Below are 7,653 nucleotides of genomic sequence, written 5' to 3' on the forward strand. Positions count from 1 at the left end.
TTATAATTATGATACAATATCAACCATCTTATTACCATCACTATCAAAACTGATAATTTTTCTAGTTAATACTAATGCATGACATACAACATCTGCAACTGCATCATTAAATTTAAAATTAAGTTGTTTTGGCTGTGGACCTATATGATCACTTTGTTATCTAGTATCGAATACATATATTCTATCACTACTTTTGAATGTTCTATGATTTATATATGGTTTTATATTATGTGGTAACCCATTATAATTATTATTAAAGCTAACAATCTCTTTGAAAGCCTCATTATAATTATTAGTACCATAATTTATATTCATTCTATCCTCAGGATAAAACTCACTACAAGTCTTAAAATAACATTCAGTAACATTCATTATATGAAATGTACTTGCATCGTGAGTTTGTTCATTAATATTATTATTTTCAAAACCAATTACTATATATTGTGCTCTTTCCCATCCCACTTTCCAAACCAAGATCAAACAAAAAGTTAGTAGCATTGGGTACATTCCTATAAAATGTTTTCCTTTCATAATAGCTAAAGTCTACACTATTTTTTTTACTTAAATCCTTTTGCGCAATAATTCTATTATCATTACTAGGATCAATACTAGGTACGCACCATGATATATCTCTAATTTCTATTTTAGCATCATTAGCAACTGCACCAGGATTAGCATTATTTATATATAGAGCTCAATCATTAATATTTCTTTTTAATATTATTTTAAAACATATATAATCTTTTCTAAATCATTTACGAAACCAAATAGATCTCTCATCTTAACCATCGTATACATGTGACCTCTTTCTGAAGCAACATGATCACCTTTGAGTTGACTATTACTATTATCTATATTTCGAACAAACCCACTCTCATATTCGTCATCAGTACTAGTTAATAACTTATACATCAATAGATTAGGATGACAATGATCTATATATCCAATAGTCCTACCACCACTAGTTTCTAGCTTAACTGAACTAAACAATGCCATCATACCATAACTAACTAATCTGATATTAGCATCATTAGCAAATCACCACCAGCATCATCTGATACAACAAAATCTATCTCTAGATATGAATCACGCAAATTTAAATGATTCTCTTCTCTATTGAGTGTGATATTAATGTTAGTATTAACCGTATTCATTGTTGCTAGATTATTAGGTTTATATTTTATAATCTTACTTTTATGTATATCATTATTTTAACCATAAGTTGTATTCAAATTACAATTCATTTTTATAATCCAAAAATTTAAATTTAACTATAATTATAACTATAATTATAACTATAACTATGACTATTACCAAAGCTATAATTATAACTATGGGGCTTCAATCATGTTGGGGAACCAGGGCCGTAGGCCCCTTCACAAAAATATAATCTAATATTTGAATATAAAAAATGACAGATAACTTAATTCTATATGAACTACAAAAGATAAATGATGCTTTAACTAAAACTAAAGAAGAACATACACTTAACATTAGAATGATAAACCCAACAGGAAAATTATATTTAGTGAACCTATACTTAACTCATCAAAATTAGGTTTAATTAGATTATCTGTTTATAGTTCTGTGTTTAATGTGAATAGAAGGAGCAATCAATTATTATATGGTACCCAAGATGAAACATCGTCAGATACACGTATTTTAGCTATTATACCAGGTGCATATGAATTAATAGAAATAGCAGAATTAATAAAAGAAGAAACTAATGGTAATGTTATAATAGAACCTGATAAGAATACAATGAAAAGTTTAGTGGAAATAAAACAAGGTGCATTTAATTTTGACATAGAAAATTCAACAGCCTCATTACTAGGATTTAGAAAAATAGTTCATACAAAAGGTAAATATAAATCTCAGAAAATTGTTGATATTATGGCTTTTAGTACTATTAACCTTCGTTTTAATGTGATATCTGGTGTTAAAGATAATGGGACTAACACAGACATACTATATACTTTTACTCTAACAGAAACACCAGGTTACTTGATAAATATTATACCAACTAATATCTTGTATCAAAATGTAACTAAAGATAGAAGAGAATATATAGAGTTTCATATTAAAGATGAGCATTGGAGACCTATAGACTTTAATGGCGATGTATTTAGTTTTACTTTGCATCTGGATTCTAGATATAGATATAGATATAAACATAAACATAAACTTAATTACAAAGCTCACCGATCCCAATTAATTCTTAGTTCACCATTAATATTTTTATTTTCAATCAATTTATATCATTTTATATCAATGACAATATAATTATAAGGCTCTTTCCATACCTTATTACATATATTAGCAAAATCGTTATAACAAAGTTCAACATTATTAAAGATATCATGATATATAGAAATGAGGACTTTACCTCTTTGTTCAATTAAAATAAATAGATTACAGTTCTCTCTAACACTCTGTCTATCTATTGTGAATAGATTTTGATTAAGATATATCATATTGCAATTATTTTGTCTACCTCTACAAAAGTATTCATTAATAACTGGTTCTTTGGCTCTAACATCTTCGAATATGATTAGTTTCTTTAAGTTTTTGGGTAGTTGATTGGGAGAGGGTAAATCTTTTATATCGTTAACAAAATCAACATCTGCTTTATCGTCAACAGAGTTGCGACTTCGTCGATTATTACTCTCTACATCTTCATATTGATCACCAGTAGGACCAATAATGTATTGCTTATCAAAGTATATTCTAGCCAGAATTAGTTTTTTTAATAAGAATGTCTTGCCGCATTCACTAGGACCAGATATTATACATCAATTGTTCTCCGGGAGTGTAGCTTCTGTATTTATATTATCATCGTTTAGCCATGATTGTAGATCTTCATTTTTGTTTACAGAGATTTTGTGACTAAGACATTCTTTGTTGTTAGGTTTATTCTTTGATTTTTTTCATCAAATAGTTATATAAAATTATCATTAACATTATCATTATCATTAACATTATCTTTATCATTAACATTTTCATTATCCTTAACATTATCATTATCATTATCATTAGCTTTATCATTCTCATTAACATTACCATTATCTTTATCATTATTAGTAAAGCTACTTCGTAGATCATTATCTTTATCATTAACATTATCTTTAACACTATCATTATATTTAATTATCATTATCATTAACATTATCATTAACATTATCATTAAAATTATCATTAACACTATCATTTTTAGCAAAGCTACTTCGTAGATCTTTACTACAGTTTAAACAAAAACACTCATTACATATTCCTGGATATTTACATTGATTAACTAAAATATTCAAAGCATTGTTAATTCTAAATCCTCTATCAATAAGATAGATCATGTATAGACAATATGCACCACAATAAGATTCATCATATTGTTGAATTCTCTCATTAGAGCCTAGATCAACATATTCTTCTAAAAATAATGGTGGGGTCTCAACACTGAAACTATCAAAGTAATACACAGGACCACATTCTCTTCTTATAACTAAAACCCAATTTGTACCATCAGTTGGATGTAGATTGACAATAATGTTGAAGTTAGTTTCAGTTGTGTTATCTGGAGTTTGATCTCTCATCACTATTTCAACTGGTGTTAAACTTATATCTTTTCCTATATCTTTTATTCTGATATCACTCATAGCATTATTATCAATATTAAATTCATTATTGAATTCCTCAAAACTTAGGATAAGTATTTTTAATAGGTAAAAAATGGAGACAGGTAGCGCAGTTATAATTTTTATTTTTTTTATTGGAATTTGTTTTATAATATTTGATTCAATACCAAGTAAATATACAAAACTAGAGGAAAGCTTTGGTGGATTTTTGGATAAGAGTCTAGTTAGATTTGAATATGAAAGGTCCTCATTACATACTATTGTTTATGTTGGAACTGGTACAGGCAAAATATATTTTATAAGACAATACTTAAAAATATAATTAGATCCGCGAAGTGGTTACAACGATCCAAACCAAAACCAAAACCAAGACCAAGATCAAGCTAAAAGTATAATCATAGTATGTAAAGAGGATAGAGATTGGATAGATCCTGAGACTGGTGAGTTTTATATTGGGTTTAATACATGCGATATAAATATGTTCACATCAAAAAATAAGTCTGAATTCAAAGATAGTGTAATTGTTCTTGATGATATGGGTGATAAGTTAAATAAGGATATAGCTTATTATTTCATGGAAGGAAGACATTATGAAATTCAAATGATTGTAATGTGTCATAAACTAGCTCAAATAATTAATACAGCACGAATGAGTTGTGATACTATTTATTTAACAACTTATAATGGAGCTGATCTACTTAAAAACTTTAATGAAATATATAAATGAGAACATAACTTCAATAAAATAATTAGTGAGTTAAATGGTAACTATTATAAATGTACAGACGGAATGTCAGATGAACTTCGTTATGGTACAATAAAATATAATTGGAAAGAGAATACTTTTATTATTATTGATAAGAATAGATTTATGATATATGACTCGAGAGTTGGTTTCCTTGATTTTAAAGCTCTTAGTTTAAAAGATAAATTAGAAAGTGAAGATAAAATAAACCTTTAGCATATATGAAACCACTCATGATAAATGCTACAGATAGAAATATTATTAATCATGATAATTATCAGTTCTATTTTGATAAACTTCTTACATTAAAAAGTATTAAAATACAGAATGATGTTTTAACACAAGAAATGGTTAAAGCTGATGGTTTTAGGTTAGCATCAACTATTTTAGGAATTATAGGTATATAATTATATAGGTACATGTTTTATGATATTTAATTATATGAGTACTGATACAACCGTAAAAACTTCTGGACATGTGGCAACAAGTGCAAGTAATATATTAAATAGAGCAAGTACATTGGTTAACTTCGGATGCGGAGAAGAAGAGCAAAGAAAACAGTTTATCGAAAATCTACAAGGATAATATATAAATGAAGAGACTGGAATTTTAAATAAAGAGGGACAAAGTTATTCAAACGGTCTATATGGATATAATGAAGAATTTGAGAAGAAAATATAAATTTTGTTAGAGATAAAAAAGAATTAGACCTTAACGCGATTTTAGATGGAAGATTTAAAACTAATACACTCAATACGACAGGGAGGGAATATTTAGCTAGGTGTATCCTGTCTAAAGATAATACTAAAGATTTAATTCAAATCTCGGCTAAATTCGCGGATCAGTGAAACTGCTTGGCAGATTTTGACCGATTATAAATGGTTATAAAATTTTTAGAATGTAAACATAAATGTGCATCCCTTTTAATTTAGCTTTTCATTATTCAATATATCATGAAGATAAAACTAGTAAATGTGCATGTGGTAATAAAACATTAAGTGGTATTTGAATGAAAACTGATGGTTCTTTTAAAGATGAATCTGGATATAATTCTAGCTCTATTATTAACTCTAACTCTAACTCTAACTCTAGCCCTAGCATTAACTCTAGCTGTAGTATTAACTCTAGCTCTAGTATTAACTCTAACTCTAACTCTAACTCTAACTCTAACTCTAGCTCTAAATCTAACAATAGCTCTAACTCTAGCTCTAGCTCTAGAATTAACTCTAATTCTAGCATTAACTCTAACTCTCAATCTAACTCTAACTTTAACACCAAAGTCTTAACTAGAAGTTGTAATAAAGGAAATTCTGTAAAACCACTAACTGATTTTGATGAGAGTATTTATACTTGTAGAAATTGTACTTCAGTTAAAGTTAATTGTCTATATTGTCCTTCTGTTGTATGATAAGAGCTCATGTAAAGAAACAACATCCAGATGTAGAATTAACTAGAGGATTTAATAGAAAGTTAAATCCTCGAAGAGCTATTACCCAAACTGGGGAAAGTTGTTCGTGTAAATATTATAATTTTGTATCATTTCTTTTTAATAATGGAATAAATATAGAAAACGTGAAAAAGAATAGAAATTTATTGAAAAGTGTAGATAATTTAAAATAAAAAAAATTCAGAAAAATAAAAAAAAAATAAAAATTTAATAAAAAATTTAGATAATTTTAAAAGTTATTTAAAAAAGAGGGAAATCACTTTAAGCGCGATAAATAGTGATTTGTTCTGGGGTATCACTCCGATAAGGGCGATTTTGCTCTTAAAGAAGGATTCACTCTTATTTTGAAATTTTATAAATTTTTTGTTTTTTGGAAAAAAATTAATTTCTTAAAATGAAAAAAATATGTAAAATTAGCTTTCTTTCATATTTAGCTACCATTAATAGTAAAAGAAGTCAGACTTTAACTCAATTGTGAATTAGTTTATAACTCAAATATGTTGCAAATTATGCACAAAAAATTAACTGAAAGAAATTTGTGAGAAATGTTTAAAATAGCTTTAGTTTTTCTCCACGAATATGGTGAATATTCGAAGGGGGATATTCGAGTTTACCATATCAGCATTTATGTCAATGGCCATAACACTGGAGTCGTAGAACTTACATTTGAAGATTTATTTGGAAGAGAAGATAACATTCATTACTAAATTTTGTTGCAATCTGAAATTTAAATCTCACTATCTCGAAAAGTATCCGTCCGATTTCATGTCTTATAATATAAGCCTGTGGTAGTCACTGCCAAGTTTGTTCAATTTTGAACCAACAGTTTTGGAGCTAATTACATTTGAAAAATTCCACCACATATCAAGATTGGTTATAGAATTGAAAAGGTAGCCCCACTCCACCTCCTTGGCGTACAGACCTCATTCTCATACAGAGTGTGTAGCCAACTAATAGTTATCCATTCACAAAGTTTCAAAATTGATACCTTTTTTGGTTCTCGAGATATTGTTGAAAATCGGTATATTTTATGACCAAGTTTTGCTATTTAGTTCGTATGCCTTAATTATGCTTGTTTAATCAATGTTATTGTTCAAAAGAGCTATAATTTGTGTAGCCAGGCGAAAGCCATGGTGAATGGCCAAAAAGTGCCGTGGAGAATAAAGGTCCCCACATGGAGAATTATTCTAGAACAGTCTTTGTGAAGTAACCTGTTACGCGTTACTGACTAGCCAATCAGAATGAAGAGTAGTTACTGGAGTTACAAGCTAGTGGTTGTTTCAAAGGTTTTTCTTGTTACGAGCTACTGGTTGTTACAAGCTACTGGATGTCCCCAAGCTAATGGTTGCTACAAGCTACTGGTTGTTCTCATGCTGCTGGTTGTTACAAGCTACTGGTTCTTACAAGCTACTGGCTGTTACAAGCATAGTTTACTCGATACTAACTGAGACAGAAAATGATAGATTTTGAATGAATATGTATCGGCGAATTTGCAAACGAGCTTATTATTATTTTCTAGAATTAAGCCATTTCATAATTTAATGTTAGACTTAGAGTGAATATGTAGTAGTTGATAAAACAAGGAAACCAACAAGCAATAAAGTTTGGCCCTATTCGACACGCGCGATTAGCGTTAGGAGAAAGGGCCAATTTTACTGGTGGTTGGTTTCCTTGTTTTATCCACTACTCATCGATGCTACCCTCTTAATATGCCTACTGAACTGGGAAATCAACAGGTGACTTTGTGTTTGCAATCAATATAATATTGCAGGATCATCAACGAAAAAGATCCAGAAATTTTGTGCAGGAATAGACATGTCCAAGGCTTTCGA

This window comes from Convolutriloba macropyga, chromosome 11 (genome assembly GCF_964194025.1).
Source record: "Convolutriloba macropyga chromosome 11, txConMacr16.3, whole genome shotgun sequence".
In the NCBI taxonomy this organism is placed as follows: domain Eukaryota; kingdom Metazoa; phylum Xenacoelomorpha; order Acoela; family Convolutidae; genus Convolutriloba; species Convolutriloba macropyga.